This window comes from Pieris brassicae, chromosome 6 (genome assembly GCF_905147105.1).
Source record: "Pieris brassicae chromosome 6, ilPieBrab1.1, whole genome shotgun sequence".
NCBI lineage: Eukaryota > Metazoa > Arthropoda > Insecta > Lepidoptera > Pieridae > Pieris > Pieris brassicae.
The window spans coordinates 12689638-12710445 of NC_059670.1; the positions used below are offsets into that span (position 1 = coordinate 12689638).

A 20808-nucleotide genomic window follows, 5' to 3' on the forward strand; every position below is an offset into this window, starting at 1 on the left:
TAAACCTTATATTTTTTACTGGTAATTAAGCGGAGTAACTATATTTATTATGGTAGATCTCTCTCTTCAGTCGGTAGCTCATGTCTGAGCCAGGAAACATCTGAAGCAGGCAATGGGTTTCCACCGGTTTCTGTCCAGCTCCTCTCTTATGACAGTTTTGATGACATATCAATTGATCAAAACTGTAATAAGATCGGTCCATTTGGTCCAAATCGTTTAAATTTCGAATTTCGTGTCATATTTTTTTTCTAAAGAAGACATCGTATAAGATGAATAATTCACTATTAACAGCTTTCAAAGCCATTGTAAGCTAATCGTCTGAGTTTGATTGACTTGTGTGACGAAATTTATTCAGTTAAATATCCGTTGGCGTATGTCACTCAAAGGCAGTCATTGTTGGGCCACGCGTTTAGTGTTATTAAGCGATGGTAGAATTTCCGTTCTGCACAGCGCGACTCCAGGAATGCGAAAAAGAAAAGAACGAACGTCAACAGTCCAATCACAGACACGCGACACGATTTGACCAATTTTGACCAATCCCAATCAAACGAAACGCGTCGTTGTTTTGTCTTTTGTTTTACGCACACCCGGGTCGATTGGTCCTTATCATATAGAGGTATACTTGGTGTACGGCAATGCCCACAATTCTTATTACATTCGTAAGTGTATAAAACACTTACCATCAAAATATATTTTCAAAGAAACAAAAATCTCCAAATATATAGACGATAGGATATAAAAGATCTAATTTGCTAATCATTTTACCAGCCAGTCAACATCATTCGGTTAATATATTGATTAATTAGATTTCATACCGATTAAACGGGTTAGTTGAAAACTAAATTAGATCACTCAGTGCATGAAATTAAGATTATAATTAGCAATAAAACTTAGTTTGATTTAAACTATATATCCTCCGGTAATGTATGTTGTTAAAAAAAACATATATTTAATTATTTCGTAAATGTACCGATTCGTTTGAATAATTTATATTTTGTTATTCAATATTTATATATTATAAAGATTAATAGCAATGTATGAGAACACATTTATAAATATATAGTATTTACAATATTCTTTAACTATGGTACCAGAACGTTTTGGTGGCCCCGAGTACATACCTCGCCTCGATATATTATTAACATGAAGAAAGGCACACAATTGTCAGTAGGATGAGGAGGAAATGGGAACAATAAGAGGTTAGACTGATAATATAGTAACAAATCTTAAAACGCCAGCAACGCACTTGCGAGGCTTCAATGGGAGTGTCCATGGGTGGCGGTATCACTTAACATCAGGTAAGCCTTCCGCCCGTTTGCCTTGAAGTTCAAAATACGCACAAACTTACTTATAATATTATACAATTCAGGGCGTAACTTATAAATATAATTGGCAATAATATAATCTAATTCAAAATGCGTCCAGCATAACGCAAACGAAACGATAAAGCAAGTCAATCAAAAGTGATGATCGGCCGACATAAAATATTTCACCTTCATCATGAAATAAAAAATATGTGTTTCAAACACCTATATAGTTTTAATATCAATTAAAAATGGATGAATACTGAAAATTTAATTAATTATTAATATTAATAGGGACAAAAAGGGATACACCGTTTATTAATAATACAAATTAGAAATCAAGATCAAATGCACTTAACCTCAATTTGTAATTAGTATATTTGTTTGTATTAGAATATTATAATTTTATGTAACAAAAAAAAACATAAATCAGCGGTGCTGCAACCTTTTTAGGTATGGGCCTCAGATTTCTGAATCTGATGAATGATTTACGAATCTAATAGGTAAGTGATCAGCTTCCTGTACCTGACACAAACCGTCGACTATTTGGGTCTAAGGCAAGTCGGTTTCCTTACGATGTTTACCTTCACCGTTCGAGCTAATGTTAAATGGGCACATAGAAAGAAAGTCCATTGTTGCTCAGACGGGGATCGAACCTACGACCTCAGGCCTGCTATATAACGAACAAGTCGTTTAAAATCTCGAAATAGCGAGATATTATTTCGTCGTAAGCGTAGAACCGTGACCGTACTGCGTTTAATTAAGATTAATAATATCTTGATTTCATATCTACCATAATTTATTATTACTAGCCTAATCAAATATCTATAAAGGAAAAGTTTCATCTTCAGGCATCTAGCGCTCACGACTGGGCTAATTATTCGTATGAAATACGTTTCTCGCATAATCATCAAGCTGTTTGCATTATCCATAATATATTTAAAGGAAGAAATTTATGTACTGGCATACAAATTATTTTGTCTTTTGCCAATAGTGTTCAAATTTGACGTTTAAGCTGTTTAATAAATAAAAATACGATATTAGACTATTTTTAGTAAGACCTTGGTATTTATGTACATAGCTTGACCAAACCCAGAAGGTACTAAAGAAGGGACAGGTCAAAATCATAAGCATGCATGGTGAACGTCATGACAGTATAAGAAGAGAGATATATCGGGACCATAGCAAGTGGAGATCCGTGGTACCCCTTCGGGATAAAGGCGAATTATTTATTTATAAGAAATTTGTATTGCAATTCAGAGTATGATATGTCTACTTAAAGACTTGAAGAGACCACATATGTGCAGGGGATATAAGAAGATCAAGTAATACCAAAAAGACATTGAAATCTTTAAAGAAATATAATAATATCAAATGAAAACTGACGATGCTCAGAGGTTAACCAGCGCTAGTAGTGCATCACCAGTTACATAGAAAAATCAGTAACAATGTAAGACAATGTCGAAAGGTATGTAGGCGTTTGAAACGAGAGATTTGAAACAGCTTACGACAGCGTTATATCAACATGTTACTGAAGTATTCAATATTGAGTTATTTTGTTGACTTTCTAGTCGCTTCGTTCTTCCCCTCATGCATTTAATTCATAGAAAATTTATTCTTCACAACAATGCCCAATGTAAGGTTATGGAATACTTTTAAGTGATAAATACCTGTATCAGGGTTCCCAGCTCTTCCATAACAAACTTATTGGTTGATTAATTCTATTTTTTTCAGTTACAATATTTTCTTAAACTGTTGTAACTCAGCGTTGTATGAGTGTAATGTGTACATACATCTAAGGTCTTAAGAGCATTTACAACTCTCCGTAAGGTGTGTTCAGGTGCCAGTCCTTTAACCGCTTTTATCGACTGTGTACGGTCAGAGGGTAAGAATACGTATTTTGCAATATACTAATATTAAAGTCAACGACATGATAAAAGATTTTGATGCAGGAAAACTATCTTTGTATATATTGTTAACAAAGCTTACACTTTGTTATTACCTAAAATATACCTTTCAGATAATGTTATAATGATTTCAATGAGATGTTTATTTATTTTTTTAAGTTTTTAGTTGCTTATTTTTTAATTTATTTAATATATTTCTAACATATAAATATAGAGTATTTAGAATATCCTTAACCTACATAATAATAAAAAATTGAAAAGCTTGGTCCCTATGGCAGTGTACCTTTAGCGCTAGCAGCTTTTGCTCGCTGTATTGCGATACTTATTTGTTGAACGAGGAAAGCACCAGCTCTGGGGCATTTGCACCAGGCAAAATCAAAATTAGAGGAAAGACTCTTATATTTGAGCCGTTTATTATTTCGCGCAATCGGATTTTTTAGTTATTCATTTATGCTTGTTATTCAATTTAATAACCGTTATTAATAAAATAAACATTTTCCTAGAGATAAATGTAACTTTCAACCGACAATCTCGTCACAACTCTTACGCACTGAACGACTATGATTAAAAAACACTTTCGCCAGACAAAATGAAAAGTGTCTGATTTCACATAACCGTAACATAGCATTATGACGGCATGACAATGACTGTAACACCATTGTCTTGAGGGCGACGGTGAAAGTCGAATTTTATAATTGTTACATTACTGTCAATGCAATTTTAGTAAGAGCACTCAGATATAATCTCATACTGTTTAAAGTACGCTTAAAGTCTGTTATTTGTGTTAATCTTTCAGTGGAATACATCTTGTATTTATTTATGCTTAATTTATGGTTAATAAGGTATATTCTTAAGAAAACACTTAATACTTATAATTATTTACATAATTTAATTTTTAAATTACAAAATAATACATAGCTCAATCCGTTTAAAAAGTGTGTTCTTAATGTGTAAAAGCTATGTTAACAAAAGACAATAGATATATTCTTACCACAGATATTTCTTGGATTTATGGCTGTGGGAGCTTTTAATAAGATTTGTGAAGACACAAATTCTGTTTTATTTACTCTATTTATTTTTTTGTATTGCTCTGTAGTTGAGCTAATTATCAGTTACCTCATTGGGGTAATCTCTAATGGGAGCATCTTTTGTTAAATAAATAAATAAATGAAAATAACCCATAACTTACCAAATGAAAAATAAAAATAAATATGCATCCAATACATTTTAGAAATTTCACTGAACTATTCTCGGGTATAACACTCTATCTCGTAGTGTTAGCGACTATTATCTTTTTAAACATTACAATTCAGATTTCAATTAATTTATCAACAGTAGTATTGATTGCTTTGCATACTAAAACCGTACTTTTATTGTATACAAAACACTATGAGCGACAATCTCCTACTGTCAAGGTGACAAAATATTATTAGACCTGTCAAAATATACTTTAAGTTGTATGTATATTCGTTTAACGTGTTTACGACAATCGAAGTATATACCCCACGGATTAATGGGTAATGCTAAAAATCGTAAATTGAAGTCGATTTCTGGCTACACTGGTTGTTTCTCGTTAAATTATGAATAAAAAAATAAAATGTTATTATTTGCTGTCTGGCTTCTTCATTTGTTATCAATGAGGGCTGTGTACCGAACGCATAACTTTGAAGTAAAGAAACGCAAACTCAAGAACTAAGCTAATATTAATCTTCATCATTCGTAAATGATAAACAGGTCATTTTAAAATAGTCACGGCAACCAGTGGACAGGTTCACTAATGTCTCCATTGTAAAGGCATTGACCGAATGTGGTCGGAATTAATTGATTTTTTATAGGAAATTCCTTTGAACGGTGAACGGTTTTTGAAATGTATTAACTATGTATGAGCAACACACCTTAAAATTATCAAATAAATACGCAGATATGTGTCCCAGAAACAAATAGAATAATAAGACTATTTTATTTATTTCGTAATACTACAGCTAGCATAAATAAAAAATGTGTGCGTGTACTAGCGTACACACGTAAGAAGTGAAACTTCTTTATGACCTTATTTTTCGAAAAATAATCTAAGATATGCAACTTTATAGAAATTGGTTAAATAAAGTTCAATTAGATAAAGTTTAACAAAATACAATTATAGATATGAATACAAATCATACATCCTTATTTATTTCTACTAAGATTATTACAGAATTTTAATAATTGTAGTGGAATTATTACTATCATTGTTATCGTTATTATATATTTTTGTTATTAATGTCTTCGAATCAACCATGGTAGGGACAAGAAAACGATGGCGCAAGATAAATGTGACGCGTAACCGAAAAATGTGACGGTATTTTTTTTTCCAATGCTGATAAAGAAGTTTCACTTCAATTATATGTAGTCAAAATCTGTTATAGCGACATCGGAGGGACTACTCATATTTGGTCGTAACAGCCGATGACGTTGTTATAAAGTACCTAATACATAGAATTCGGCCGGGACCTTTGATATCCGTCAATATAACCGATATGTTCTAAAGGTTGTTGTCGTAAACGGTTTTGACTGTAAAAACAATTATACTAAACATTGCCAATGATGAAAGACATAATATATAGGTTCAAACATTTATGAAAGGTTTTTTTTTTATTAAATACTAAGTAATACCTAATTCGGCTGTGTTGCTGATGGTGTGTATGTGGCGTGTGCTCATGATGCAGGTGTCTCGACTCTTACACTTCTGTTCTACAACCGAGCGTAATTTAAGGCAGTTTTTGCTACGCACCACCACCGTGTGGAACCAGCTGTCAGCTGTTGAAAGGCCGTCAATTCACTCGCCTGCCCTCTGGCAATATATCTATCACTTATCATCAGATGAGCCTCCGAACCGTTTGCCCCCCGTTTCTATAAAATAATAAAAACTTTCACTTTGTCATATTTTTTATATGCGAAAATACAAACTTTCTAAGTAAAGCAATTCCAAGATAACTTATCGATATAACCGTGGGAACTTTAAACATTATGTAACATTCATTATTGTCCAAAAATTTATCCGCGTATTATGTAACAACTGTTGTCTAACGCCGTTTATCGAGATTATAGCATTAAACTATTCAATAAGTTTCAAACCGCCTACTTGTTTGTCCTGCATGCCATTATGGAATTAGATAATACACTTTCAAGCAAGTGCGCAAAATTTCCAATGTATATTAAAAAAATCAATGATATTTGATTTCTCTCTCTCTTTAGTTCATGTCATGGCGTCGTAGTCAAAGTAATAGTCCACCGGCTCCTGTCCAGCACGACTTTTATTACAGTGTTAAGTTTGACGACGATGAGTCTTTCACTTCGGGTCTACTAGGTCTACTAGATCGGTCTATCTGGCTGGTGAACGTGGTCTTTTGCCTTCTGTGTTAAAAACCACGATCAGATCCTCCAAGTTCTCATCGTCTCTGCGCATGGTGTGGACGATATATGAGATAATTCGTTGTCGGCCTAAGATGGAAGCCGAGTCCATATGCGGAGTTGGGTCATGAATTGGTGCGCTTCGCAGTCCAAGGTATTCTTTACATTCACTTCCATCACCACACAGGAAATTTCTGAATACTAGAGTCCGTATCAATCCAATTAAAACCTTTTTGATTTAAACCAGGTAGATTCCTCTTTCCCTTTTCTGTTAACAGGTTTTTGAAACGGTAACTTTTTTTTAATTCTTCTTCTTTGCATACCACACAAAACCTCAATTTTTATAGAACTTCTGTTTACGGGTCGAACACGGACGTTTGCTTTCGAAATATATTGTAAATAGGTATAGCCAATTTCTCATTTTAATGTTGAATGTGAAAACAAAAATACAAAACTTTCCACTTTATAATATTAGTATAGATTACTTCAAGGAAAAGCGAATAGGCCAACCCGTAGTAATTCCATACATTTGGCACGTATACCTCACGATGTAACGGCTGGGTCGCGTCTCCGTTATCTCAGATAACCTTTAGAAGAATCGTGTTTGGTTTAGATGTATGGCTACTGTAAATTAACAAAGAGATAACACAAACGGTAGCAATTTTCAAAGGATCCTTTTCGGCTCTCATTTATTTGTCTTATTTATTGTCTGGTAATTCGAAGTCTCACGATGTGGGAAACGGAAGAGAGGTAGGCAGAGAAGAAGATGGCAGGAGGATTTAAAAAGGTAGCGAGTCCAATGTGAACCCGATTCGCAAGACAACGCCAAAATTGGAAAAATTTAGAGGAAGCCTATGTCAAAGGACTATGCCTCATTTGGAAATCCCTTATGCTTCATAGTTTGTGCTGATTTCAAACATTTATATATATTCTTTTAAAAGATGTAGATCGTCCTTCCATTAAGCCCTGGTGATATCAGTCGCCGTGTAGAATTGGCTTTAGATAAGAAAAGAATTTGCAGGGAATGTCGAAAAAAACTCATGCCAAAAACGACAGTAAGGTACGTGTTGCGTAATGACTACTACCACCTTATTCAATCAATTATAATGGGTACACGGCGTCTTGGTAGGAGAAAAAAACCCATGGCTCTGCAAAATGGACGCGTATTGCGACTACTAAAGAGCTGCTGCATCTGGCACAGGACCAGGCACCCTTCACGAGTCTGACGGCCAACCTTAAATAATGGAACTATATTAGTATTATGCATATTAATTTTGGAATAACCAAAAGAAGTGTTTCGATTCTAAGACCACGATAGGTTCTACGTTACTATGCGTATGACGTGGTGAAAATATTAAACAAAAGGTAAACGAAAAATTATTATTGAAATCGGAATCATTATAATAAGCTTAGAAATGAACGAATGTAAAAATTCTGTCCGGTACAAAAACCGAAGTTCCTAATGGCCGTGAAATGTTAATTGCCAGTCGAACGATCGAATTAAACATAAAAACTATAATTGTTATGAGGATGATCTCATGTTAACTACAATACAGAGGACGAAATGAAGCTTTAAACACCAATGATCATTTTTAAAACATAGAATAGGTGGGCAGGAAGCTCATGTTAACAGCCTTCTGTGGATACTTAAAGCCAAAAGATAGCTTGCACCCTCCATTATTAACACTACACACACGTGTTTGTTTGCTAATCCCAGAAGCCTCTTTTTTTCTTGCGTATAGGTAAACTAAAGGTTTCAACAAAAGGTTATTATTAATAGTATTGTATTGCGAATTCCACTAATATATATTAAACTTTTTATCGAGTTACTACTAATATCGGTTTATAATCCTGGAAAAAATTGCTTTATGTCAAAAACTCTTTGTCGTCAATATACCGTTTGCTTGATAAAACCGTATCTGAACTGGTTTTACGTAACATCTGATAAGCGGACGTGACGTCACTCGATCTTGTAAGTCAGGTTTGTCAAAGATAAAAAAGGTTTATATCTAACAGCTGCCGCCCGCTTTGCCTTAAGTTCATATAATCTGTAGGTACATTGTTATAGGTTTATAAACCTTTAACAATTTATATATTCCTATCACCTTGCTAGAATAACATATCATCAATATGTTCTTTACATATTCAAATATCTTCTTTCTTATCATAAATTATAATAAAATACGGACAAAAGCGTGTTCAAATCAGCATCACCTTGATGGCTGGAAGTCTTCCACGGTCCGCTTCACAAGACGCTTTCTTTTGCGAATTAGCGAACTGTGGAATCGACTCCCGTGGCTTCCCTGGGAGGTACGATATCCATTTGTTTAAAGAATGACCCCTTTTTGGGCGTCGCGTAGGCCCGTTTGGCCCCTATACTATAAAACAGATACCAGTAGTTCAAACTCAAGCCCAAAATAACTTTATTCATACAGGTAAACAAGTACACTTGTGAACGTCAACAGAAAAGATTAAATTGATTATAAATTTACATTTACTACCAGTTCCCAAGTCAAGGGCGTGCAAGAAGAACTGGCAAGCAACTCCGCCACTCCTTTTAATCGCTCAGTTTTGTGTCATACAAATTGTTTGAACTGGAGCAAATCAATCCCAAGGATTAATCATTTAAATAATCGTCAAATTTATAAAAAAGCGTTATTGATTAATTTAAGTCTAACGAGAGCTTTGAATTTATTCGTAGTTTGTTGTAATAACGAAATTTATAAAAATAAAAACATTTTCCATATAAGGAGTGGTTTATCTTCTGGATCCTGGTTGTTCGTACGCTTAAATTAGTTCTGTTTCGAGTATTATACTGGTGAAAGTAACCATTTGTCTTAAACTCGTTAATATTTTTGTACATAGTTGCAAATAGTATGTTGGATATAGAAACAGCAATCTTGATGAAGGATTTGATTATAGAAGAAATAAATTCTCTAGTTTTAAGCAAAGCTAAGATTATCAGTTTAACGTTCACGCAAATTAACATAAAATTGCATTACGCTGCTGTGTGTTTAAGCGCCATTTTAATTTATTCGTTTCCAAGCTATTGATTACAGACAAATGAAATTACAGGTTAAACGGTGATTTCTCTATTTTAAATTTCAATATTGTCTTATGTTATATGGGAGAAATAATGAAATTATTATTATAAGTACTTAATCAAAAATAAATTGAATGGAGAAGCAATCGGGGACTTCTTTTTTTATTTAACCCAGGGCAAACAGGCAGGTTACTCAGTGATAGTGCCCATACACATTGCCAGAGGGCTCACAAGTGCGTTGCCGGCCTTAAACAGAAATTAATGTTATATTTTGACAATTTTCATAACAGAAGTTAGTATTCTCAGATCGTTAGAGATTTGTGTTTTTTTAAAGAAATAAAATGGCTACAAATTTATTACACGCGGTATGTTTAAAAACTAGTTAGGTGTGGAGAAAAAGTATTTCTGTGAATGATTCACGGCCTTTAAATGTTATTACAAACTTGTTTGACTTATTGTCCTTTTGGAGATTCTGTTTATTTAACATACATTTGAGTATTTATATGTATTTGTATTTTCATGGCAATGGATGCAAATAGCTCGAGATAGAGAAGATGGCAAGCCTTTTGGAGGAGGTCTTTACCGGAGAGGGTATTACCCTGATACATACTAACTGTCACAAATATTTACTAACAGATAGGATAACCAGATATTTGTGGATCGGAAAATAATTTAAGGCTTAAAATAAATAAAATAATAAATAAATAATGTATTTGTATTTATAAGAAATGTCTGTCGTATTTGTCTGAATCAACGCTAAAAACTACCGAACGGATGTATTGAGATAGTTTTCTTCTGTAGTTAATTTTTATATAACAGTGGGCCAAGAGGCTCCCTGATGTTAAGTGATACCGCCTATGAACCATTGCCAGAAGGGCCGCAAGCGCGTTGCCGGATTTTTTATTTGTATGATTGGTACGATCTTTTCTTGAACGATTTCATAATGAAATATGTGATGAATGATTTCATACTATAAATCATTATGCCTTCATGTTAATTAACTAACAGGTAGTGTACTATTAGTTAATTATTTGAAAGCCACTGGGATCTAACATTTAAATTTATTTTAGTTTGTTATTAATTTTTAATATAATTATAATTACTTTGTAGATATTCTCAATATTGTATATACTCTATATTTTTGTGCTATGAAAAAAAATAAAAATGTGTGCGTGTACTTGTACACACGTAAGAAGTGAAACTTCTTTATGACCTTATTTTTCTAAAAATTATCTACTATATGCAACTCAATAACTAACCAACCTCAACCAATTCTTAAAAGGCCGGCAACGCACTAGCCCTCTGGCATTGAGAGTGTCCATGGGCGGCGGTATCACTTAACATCTTAATTTTAGATTAGAATTATATTAGATAATTTTATTAGATAATGTTTAACAAAAGGATTTTATTATCATAGACATGAAGACAATTACTTTATTGTACCTTATAACTTCTAAGATTATTACAGAATTTCATTAATGATAATAGAATTATTACTTTCATTGTTATCGTTATTATATATTTTTGTTATTAATGGTTTTGAATCTCTTCGAATCAACCGTGGTAGGGATAACAAAAAGATGGCAGTTAATGGAAATGGTCTGATTTTAAGACTAGATTCCCCTACATAAGACAAAATAAAAACAATCAAATTAAGATTATTATTTTTCTACAATTTCAATTTCTTACTTAAATATACACATACTCTTATATTTTATTTAGTCAAAAGCGATTTGTATAGCGAATGCATTATTATGTATGAAAATTAAATTGGGAAACTTAAGTTTTCTTAAGCAAATTTATAATGTTTAAATGGAAGTCTTGGAGGGAAAGCAACTAAGAAGTATAGTCAATCTATTATAATGCCATCACAAGGAACTACTCATAAAAACCGATAGTCGTAACAGCTGATGACGTTGTTATTAGGTACCTAATACAAGAGAATTAAGCCGGGATCTTTGATTTTAGTCAATATAACCGGTATGTTATAAACGATGTCGTCCTAAACGGTTTTTACGTATATAATATCAAATGTGTTTGAAGATATTATTATTATTAGAGCTTTATTAATGGATCCATACAAAAGTTGGTTACATTACACATACATTTCTTGATATGAGTATTAGCTGTGTTTAAAATTAAGTTTTCTTTTGTTTTTTTTCTTCTTTTTTTGTGATCCAGTATTGTAAGGCCTCTTTTAGGGTAAAACCCTCCTCCATATTCTTCCATTTCTCAGTGCATTGTTCTGGTCGAATTGTCTTGTTTTGGATGATTGGGATCTTATGTTGAAACTGCATAATTTCTATGACGTGGAGCGCCTTGTCTAACAGCAACACAAGGATAACATAATTGCTCCCAAGAAAATAAAAACAAAACCTATATTATATTTCACTCAGACAACTCAAATTCAACGTCAGGACCTGGAGAATCTAGTTTGGAGATATAACAGACGTTAATTGATGCTCTAATTAGGATCCTAATATGTAAACTATGTTATATTCAAAAACTTATTTGCCATTTTGTATCTGGGTATAATTTTGAATCGATCTTAAAGGATGTTTGGCAATTATTTATGAAAGATCACGCGAGAAGTATGCGATAAAATGCTGCTTCTTATGAACAAAAGTTAGTCCTGTATGTATAGCCAATTCTCCAGACCTTGTTCATGAGTTCAGTGCATGCTACTCTCAATACTCAAACTCAAAACAATGTTATTCACATAGGTAAACAAGTACACTTATGAACATTAACAGAAAAGATGTTAAATTCCATAAACCAGTCAAGGGCGTAGAGCGGGCAAGAAGAACTGGCAAGAGAATCTCCGCCATTTATTTTTCATCGCCAAGATTTGAGTCACAGAAATTGTTTGTACTGGAGCAAATCAATCTTAAGGATCAATTTAAATATTCGTCAAATTTATATAACAAATAGAACAAGGTTTGGAATAGATCAAGCCAAGGTACAAGTCAAATTTGTATAACTGCTTTTATGACACAAGAATTTTCAAGAGCTGGAATTCCGAATTAGTTTGTGAATTAAAATCTCTGGTGTTGCCAACATTTTTTTTGTGTATCTCTTTTGTGTTCTGTAAGGTATATTTGTATAGCCATTAAGTAGCTTACAATTTTAGAATTAGACATAATGTATTATGTAGTTTTAATAGTAAGTAGATAAAAAATATGTAACAAAAAAACTATACCTATTTCTAATTAACAATACATTACTACGTGACATTGCTTACCCAATTAATTTAAATCTACATATTTTGTTATTTATATAAAACAACATGTATGCTTGTACTCCCATACACTCATAAATTATACACATGTACATCAACTATATTAGAACATAAACATTGAAAAATAGCAATGAAAAAATTATACACAAGCAACCAGCAAAAAAACTAAAACTATTTCTTAAAAATTTGTTATCACCTAATTCCAAAAGTTCCTAAACCAAAAGTATTTATTAATTATATGCGACATTTTACCGATCCGCAACAAAAATTAACCCACACATTTTAGATGATATACGATCTGTGTTTTATGGTATTCTACGATTTATGGCGATCTCAATTCGTTGCCATGGTAACGTGAATATATCACGCGGACAGACAAATGGAGCTGATTTATCTATAGCCTCACTTCCGCGAATTTAATGTTTAGAACAATATAGGAAATTGTTTAGCTCACAACCGTATTCAGTGTCGGCCATTACATAATATATTGCTATATAGATTAATAATAAAAATAGGCCTTTAATTTCGGCATTTTAAAGATGAAACAAATGAAACTTTATGTACAACTTTTTTTATTTTGTCACAATAGTTTGTATATATTAAATGTTAATAAATTATAATATATACTATTGTATATTTCAATGATGACTTTGAACCTGAAATATTCCCGAATCAATTGCAGAACAATTTTCAACGTCTTTACGGATACGGAACGAAATACGGATGACTTCTTTCTCCTTGGAGTTTCTTGAATCGTTATAGCTACGACACGTTGTTTTCACGGAAGAATTGTTAAATGTTTTTAACTCAAGCTATATTCTTAATATTAGAAATGTCATTATGATTTGTATAAGACAACGGACAGTTATCATATTTTGCGCTTAGATTAAGTGATTTTTACTGGTGAATGGAAATACATAAATCACAGGCTGACACAAAGCATTGAAAATGACATGCCAAACCATGACAAAATTAACAAAACGTTATTTATCAATACTGATCCTTGTATCTTTAGACAGCATCCAAAAACTTGTTTTACATTAAATCTAGAATCCTTCGATCGAATACGGTTACTTCCCGATATGTTCCGAGTTAAGATTATCATGTCTATGAAAATAATGATCTGCGCCTGCGTCGTTGAGCGAACATTACTCCTTCTGTCTGTTCTGACACGTAAACGAATGATTTCTGTGAATCTATCAATCTATCATTCACTATTAGTTTATGTGCACATATAATGTTAATGATCGAACTACTTGCCTGAAAAATTAACTACGAAGCTTATTATCAACAAATATCTGCCCCAAGCCCCAATATAATTTCAAACTATGGAGTGTTAGTGCAGTATTGGCACCAATGGACTTTCTTTCTTTTTACGCATTTTAATATTCGCTGCAACTGTGAAGGGAACTCGTCAGAAAACCTTGTCTTACGCCGAAAAATTCGACGGCGTGGCGACGGGCACAGGAGGTTGATCACCTACTTGCCTATTAGATTGACAAATGATCATGAAACAGATACAGAAATTTGATAGTCACGTAGGTTTTAACTCTGAGGCTAGGCATTTAAAACCCCAGGCAACAATGTTCTTACAATCAGCATCGTTCATGTTGCAAAATGTACAGTTATTAATCAGTAAAAAAAGATTAGTAGTAACATTTATTCCAAGTTACAAACGTTTAACTTCTATTGTGAAATACTCGTAGGAGCATACACTTAGGATACAGGTAACATTTGTTCGTATTCTGGTTAACAGGACTATCTTAGCCCAAAGATTTAAAAGGCGTGTCACGTACAGGTTTGTCACCCACATGTCTATAAAGCAAAACCATCAAGAAACGGTTTTAAAAACTGAGATAAGCTTGGAGTCGAAGATATAAGCGCAAACAAGCCATAAAGTCTTTGAGAAAGAAAAGTAAACTTAAACTTTCAGTCAAATAGATGAATGTAATTCAAGTTGCGTATCGTCAGATTAAACCATTTCGAAACAGAGGAATCTCGTTTCATGAATCACGATTGAACTCCAGCTTGTAATTCTAGATTCTATACATTCTTAATGATAAGAACTGATAACAGGAATGTTACTTTGCGTAACCATGGTTTACGGATTGGTAATGTAGAAACACTGATTAGATGTATGTAGATGTAGTGATTTTAGCAGTATTCCTGTTCCTGATACATATAATTTTACAGCCTTAATGCTATCGTAATATATAAAAGATAAAGTGTTTGTTTTTAAACACGCGCTTACCTTAAGTACTCGTTCGAATTGTGAAATTCTTCTCTCTGTGTGTGATAGAACTTTTGTGCTACTGTTCAGGCTAGACCTGTTAGGAAGACTATGCTGTCGAAAAAAGAAAACTGAAATGCAATACACGTATTTGTCGTCGCGTATCTCTGTTACAGCAGTTGAGTTTCATGCTTGGACGTTGAGGCAGGATACGAAATTCCAGTCGTATCATGTCGAAGTTCGTCGTTCCACAACTGAGCGTTTTTTTAACGCAGTTTTTACCATTATAACTTGGTCCTTGAAGAAAAAAACGTAAGAATTCTTAAAAAGCTAGCAGGCCTCTGTGCGAGCCTGGTATTGAAAGTGTCCATGGGCGGTGAGACTTCTTATGTATATCACTTAACATTAGGCGAGCCTCCTGTCGTTTGCCCCGTTCCAAAAAAAAATATAAAAGCAGAATTGGTGGTCCCGTTCTGTAATGTTCTATAATGTCTTTTGTCTTTCTATACCTTTACCCAATATTATAGATTTTTTTTAATAAAGTCTTAAACGCTTAAATACTATTTTAATGTAAAGGGTAACTTAATACATGTAAGTATTTATGTCACGGAAGTTTTACAAAATAAAATAAATTTTAAATGTTAAGGTGAAAATAATATTCAGGCACGATGATAAAAAGTTATTAATAACGTAAAATAATAAGACGAATGCAGAATATTTTTTTAAGGAAGGTAACAATAATCAGTGGTTACTTATTTAATCAGAAAAGTGTCACAAAGATATGGTATATCTGGTTTCTTCTTTTCATCCTGGACATGTAAACGCCTAGCCCCTACCACATAACCCTCATAACATAAACCACATGGCAGTCATAACACGAAACATTTCAATCGCAATCATTCCCTCACGAAAAAATAAGAAACTAGTTTATAATATAATATATTTAACGTCAAAGTTTTCAATATTACGATTTTTGAAATTTCAACAGGGTATATAAATATATACACAAATTACTTATTAAAAGTTTTTATACTAGCCCGTTGACTGTTAAGTAACTAAAATTCCTTGTGTTTTGTGAAACTTTCGCAATTAAGATTAATAACCTTTGTTACACGAGTATAAAGTCGAATATCGCTTGTACATTTTCGCTCTAATTGCGCCTGTCTACCCGATTTCATCTCAACTCTATCATATATCGATGATGAAAGTGCTTTAAATACCAAATATATTGGAATGCTTTAGTCATATTTCATTTAAAAAAATTGTTTTATTCTTCTGTTGGTACAAATAGTGTAATTAATAAATGCTTCGTCTATTTTAAATGTTGAATACAAAAGCGACCCTTGTTCTAGCCTCACATATCCCTTGGTATTAAAATCTATAAATCAAGTTCGTAAGAAGACTGACGTAGAAACCTTTGTCTGTGTACATTCACGATTTACTGACCTCTTCGTTACCTCTTCTTTCTTTACCTTTTCCTTCCTTATCTCCTGCGTTTTAATCGTGTATATTATAACTTATGTTTGCGGCCATTGTTTTTTTTTGAACTTGAAACAACTACGTCTTTTTTGCCTTTTAAATTACACAAGAGTTTTTATTCCGGTTTTCATAAAAGTGAATTATTTACAAAGTACATTACCTCACATTTCATATTCAAGAAACAATTGTGGGTTTTAAAATATATGATAATTACGGTGGAGATAATTTATAAAAATTAAAAAGAGAAGAAAAAAAACTTAGCTTATTCAATTATAAATAGTAGTAGTTAAATGATGGTATCCCAGAGAAGGGGGAAGAAATAGGGCCATCAAATAAAAAGGTGGGACGATCTGCCGGAAGGATGGAGGAGATCCGTGGAAGAGACGAGTAGAAACTACAAGGGGAGGGTTATGTAGGAAGCCAACCTGATCAACAATAGCTGCTGATATTTAGTGTGCTTTAAAATATATATATATATATATATATATATATATATAGTTAAGATGTATGTTTTCGTTATAAAGTTATGCAAAATTTATGTATTTAGTTTAATGAAGGCTTCTATCTATATATATTATTATATACCTAGTCCGGACATAAGTTCCGTTACAAATGAAAATGCATTTTTTAAATGAAATAATGTAATAATTATAAAATGTACACCTACCTATTTATTAAAGCCTCAGCAAAAATTAAAAAAAATAATATTCGAAATGGCCACCTTAGGCCTTTGATCGGTTTGACCACGAATGATGACCACTTGAGCAGCTTCTGTAGAACTGTGGGCTTTACATACACTTTATCATTTTGCTTATTGTAGTGCTCTTCAATCGTGAAATTTTTTCATCGGTAAAGAGGATACTTCTGTGATTTTCACCTGCGTATCGTGATAGAAGGCGTTTTGATAGATCCACTGTCTTTAATTGTAAAAATGGATTTAGGGAATGTCTTGTACATCGACGATAAGCACTGAGCTTCAGGTCTTGTTTGAAATACGCGACAGAGTCCTGGCGGGAATCTTCATCTCTCGCGATAAGATTTTTTGATTTCTAATGGGGTTTCGACAAATCGTGGCTTTAACAGTATTAACAGCCTTTGTAGTTCTAACAGCACGCGGCCGCCCCGAACTTTTCTGGCTTTCGACGGACGAAGTGTTGTTGTATCTGTTGATAGTACGATTTAAAGGGTTATATGTGAAATAATCTGTACATTGTATAAAAAACCCCGTACGCTTAGATATTTTAAATTATATTTTCCTTTATCCAGGAAGTCGCGCGTTTTAAACAAATTTTCATTCAAATCATAACTTTTTGTTAATCAACTTGCTGGCACCCTGCCCGTGTTTTATCAATACCTTAGCACGCGACTTAACTTTTTATTAATTTATTGTTGATATAGAGACTTATTACCCCATTTAGGGTAAAATAAAAAGAAATTAAACTGATTTCAAGTTATAGATACCTCCACAAATGTCTCAAGCAGTACCAAATCGAATTTGATCAAAGTTTTTCCCTAAGTGCTTAATAGTTGTAATTCGAATATTATCCTATTCCAAAAATATTGCAACGTTTAAAAGTACTAGCAAGTATAAGTATTAAACTGAGATTCAGCGGAAGTCAATAAGTTGCAAAATAAAAATAATAAATAGTCTGTATATTGTGAATAAATTTAATTTAATTAAGAATATTACTATTCTGATTGCCATTTAATGCTAAAATTCTGTTAATAATTAAATATTATATTCTATAAATAAATTAATAATCGTAAACATATACAGCAGTGTTGGCGTAGTGGATTCAGAGTGCGACTCTCATCCTCGTGGTCGTCTGTTCGATCCTTGTGCATCAATTGACTTGGAATGGAAGGAAAACATGAGGAAACTGGCGTGCCTTAAAATTAAAAGGTTATAACGCTCTGTCATATAAAATATATATCTCACAAAACAAGAGTATAAAATAAATACAACAACGTTGGATGTAAATGGACTGTATGAGTGTTAAAAACTACTCTTAGTCATCCCAGACATAAATAAAAGTAGTCAAATTTAGACCTTAAAAATCTGAACAGTAAAGAGACCTATAATTCGATCGAGAATGGCTTTACCGATTTGGCTAATTTTGATCTTGAAATATTTGTGGACGTTCAGGGAAGCTTTAAACGGGAAATACAAAATTAGTAAACAAAAATACGACTATTAAATTTTCCTATAAAAAATCCTGTCTTTTGATGTCTTTGTAGAAATTAAAAATTATCACTTGGTCGTCATATATTCATTAGCGTTGAGAAATTTGTGTTTGATAGCTGTAGTAAGACGTTCGATCTCTGTGGCCTTTTTTTTAAATTATGACATAATTGTGTCACAATTATTTTTGTCCTACACCTCCCTCAAAGGCCGGCAACGCATCCGCTACAAATGGGTATGTATGGGCTGCGATGACTGCCCTTTTTGGGCGTCCTATAAGGTTGTTTGACCCCCTATTCTATAATAAATTAATTATGTAAGTGACACGAAGCCAATCGAAGCGAAAAATCATAATTTTATAACCCGGCGTAATTATAATTGTTATTTAATTAATAAAAATTAATTATAAAAATATTTATAATCAAAAGCTCTGTGTAATTCGTGGGCTATTAAAGCTGCCCGTTGGGAGGTAGTGACTAAATCATGTTCCTAATACTCTACATGCCATAGATTTTATCTGTATACAATAATGTTTTCTCTTGTGCGACAAGAATTCGGCTTAGTCAGATATTGCGAAATTAGTTCTGTGGTTCAAGTTGTAGGAGATTAAACCATTATTTTTTTACACCCTTTATACAATGCTATATAATTTTTTTCTAAAATGTTGCTAAGAAATATACCTTCAAATATTTTTATATTTTTAATACATTAAGCGAGATTTTGTTTTGTGTTTTATTAAATTTAGCGTAAATTGTGATGTAAATAAATAATTTTATTAAACGCTTCGTTAGTCTGTTTCGGTCAATGGTTATCCCATTTGTTTTACAGCTTTTAGCTGTAACTTATTAAGAAAGTAAGTAAGTTAAGAAAAGCAATTTAAATTGGGTTTTTTGTCCTTTTCTGTAGTATCTATAGTGCATTAAAATATATAATGTATGAATATTCTTTATATATGGGGACTTTACTTAGCGACCCTCCGCTTATCTATTAATTACATTACAGTTAAAAAAACAATAACATAATATATGTGTGTATGTATTTGTACACGCGTTAGAAGTTATACTTCAGTAACAAGATAAAAATCTTTTAGTTTTTTTTTATCTACGTCTAAGTTTGTAGAAAAAAACGACACTAACAATAGAAAAAAGGTATTTAATACATTAAAAGTTTTATTATAACGCATTATCTAGTTAAATAAAGTTTAATTAAATATCACAAAAAAATCTACATAATTAAAGAAATGGACATTTCTTATTTCAAAATCTTGACTATGCTAACTTCAGGGTGTCGGTTTTTTGTGACGGTGTGCGCGCTCATCTTATAAATTTACTTACCAAAAGTAGTATAACTTCAAAAGATAAATCAAAAATATCAGCATTGTAATTGAGTTTAATCGAATGAAATCTCAACAAAATAAATAGTTCCATTAAAATAACTAATGAAGTCAATTCGTAAAAGTAAATGTAAACCTGGAAAAACCCACACAGCTCTTGTCTTAAAAATAAGTTTGCGACCTCAATGCATAAATTATTTAATGGGATTGATCAGAAGATACAATACAACAATAATCACGCACCCACAGACCAAAAGCTAAACAAATAGAAAGGATCGCTTTCGGTTTCATCAGGCACCAAACTCCCGATATCCGTTTTCTATAGCCGCTCACCCTGACATGGACCTAACCTTGACTTTAGCTCTTCCTAGGTATCAATCAACGCGACACTGCACCAATTTATTCATCTAAATTCACTTAATCGTATGCATTGACTAATATGACATTTTAATAGATGTAAATTATTATTTTAATAGATTTAAATTATGATTTATATTATTTATGTTCCTTATAAAACCTCCTTTCCTTGAATACGTCTTTTTAAATATTGTCCCGTTTTGTCTAACTAACTATATGTCTTATGTATTTTTGCACTTTCAACAAGGCAAGCCCTTGCGTAATTGAACTGTCACTTTGGTTGCCTGGAAGGGATGGAAAGCGATAAGACCGCTGTCCCCCCTTTCATTTAATTATTTCAACTGT

General features: G+C 32.7%; 1 protein-coding gene across 3 annotated transcripts in view; it reads left to right on the forward strand.

Moving 5' to 3' along the window:
* LOC123711147 overlaps window positions 1-20808 on the forward strand; it is a 100855-nt gene that overhangs the window by 19909 nt on the left and 60138 nt on the right. The window lies entirely within an intron of this gene.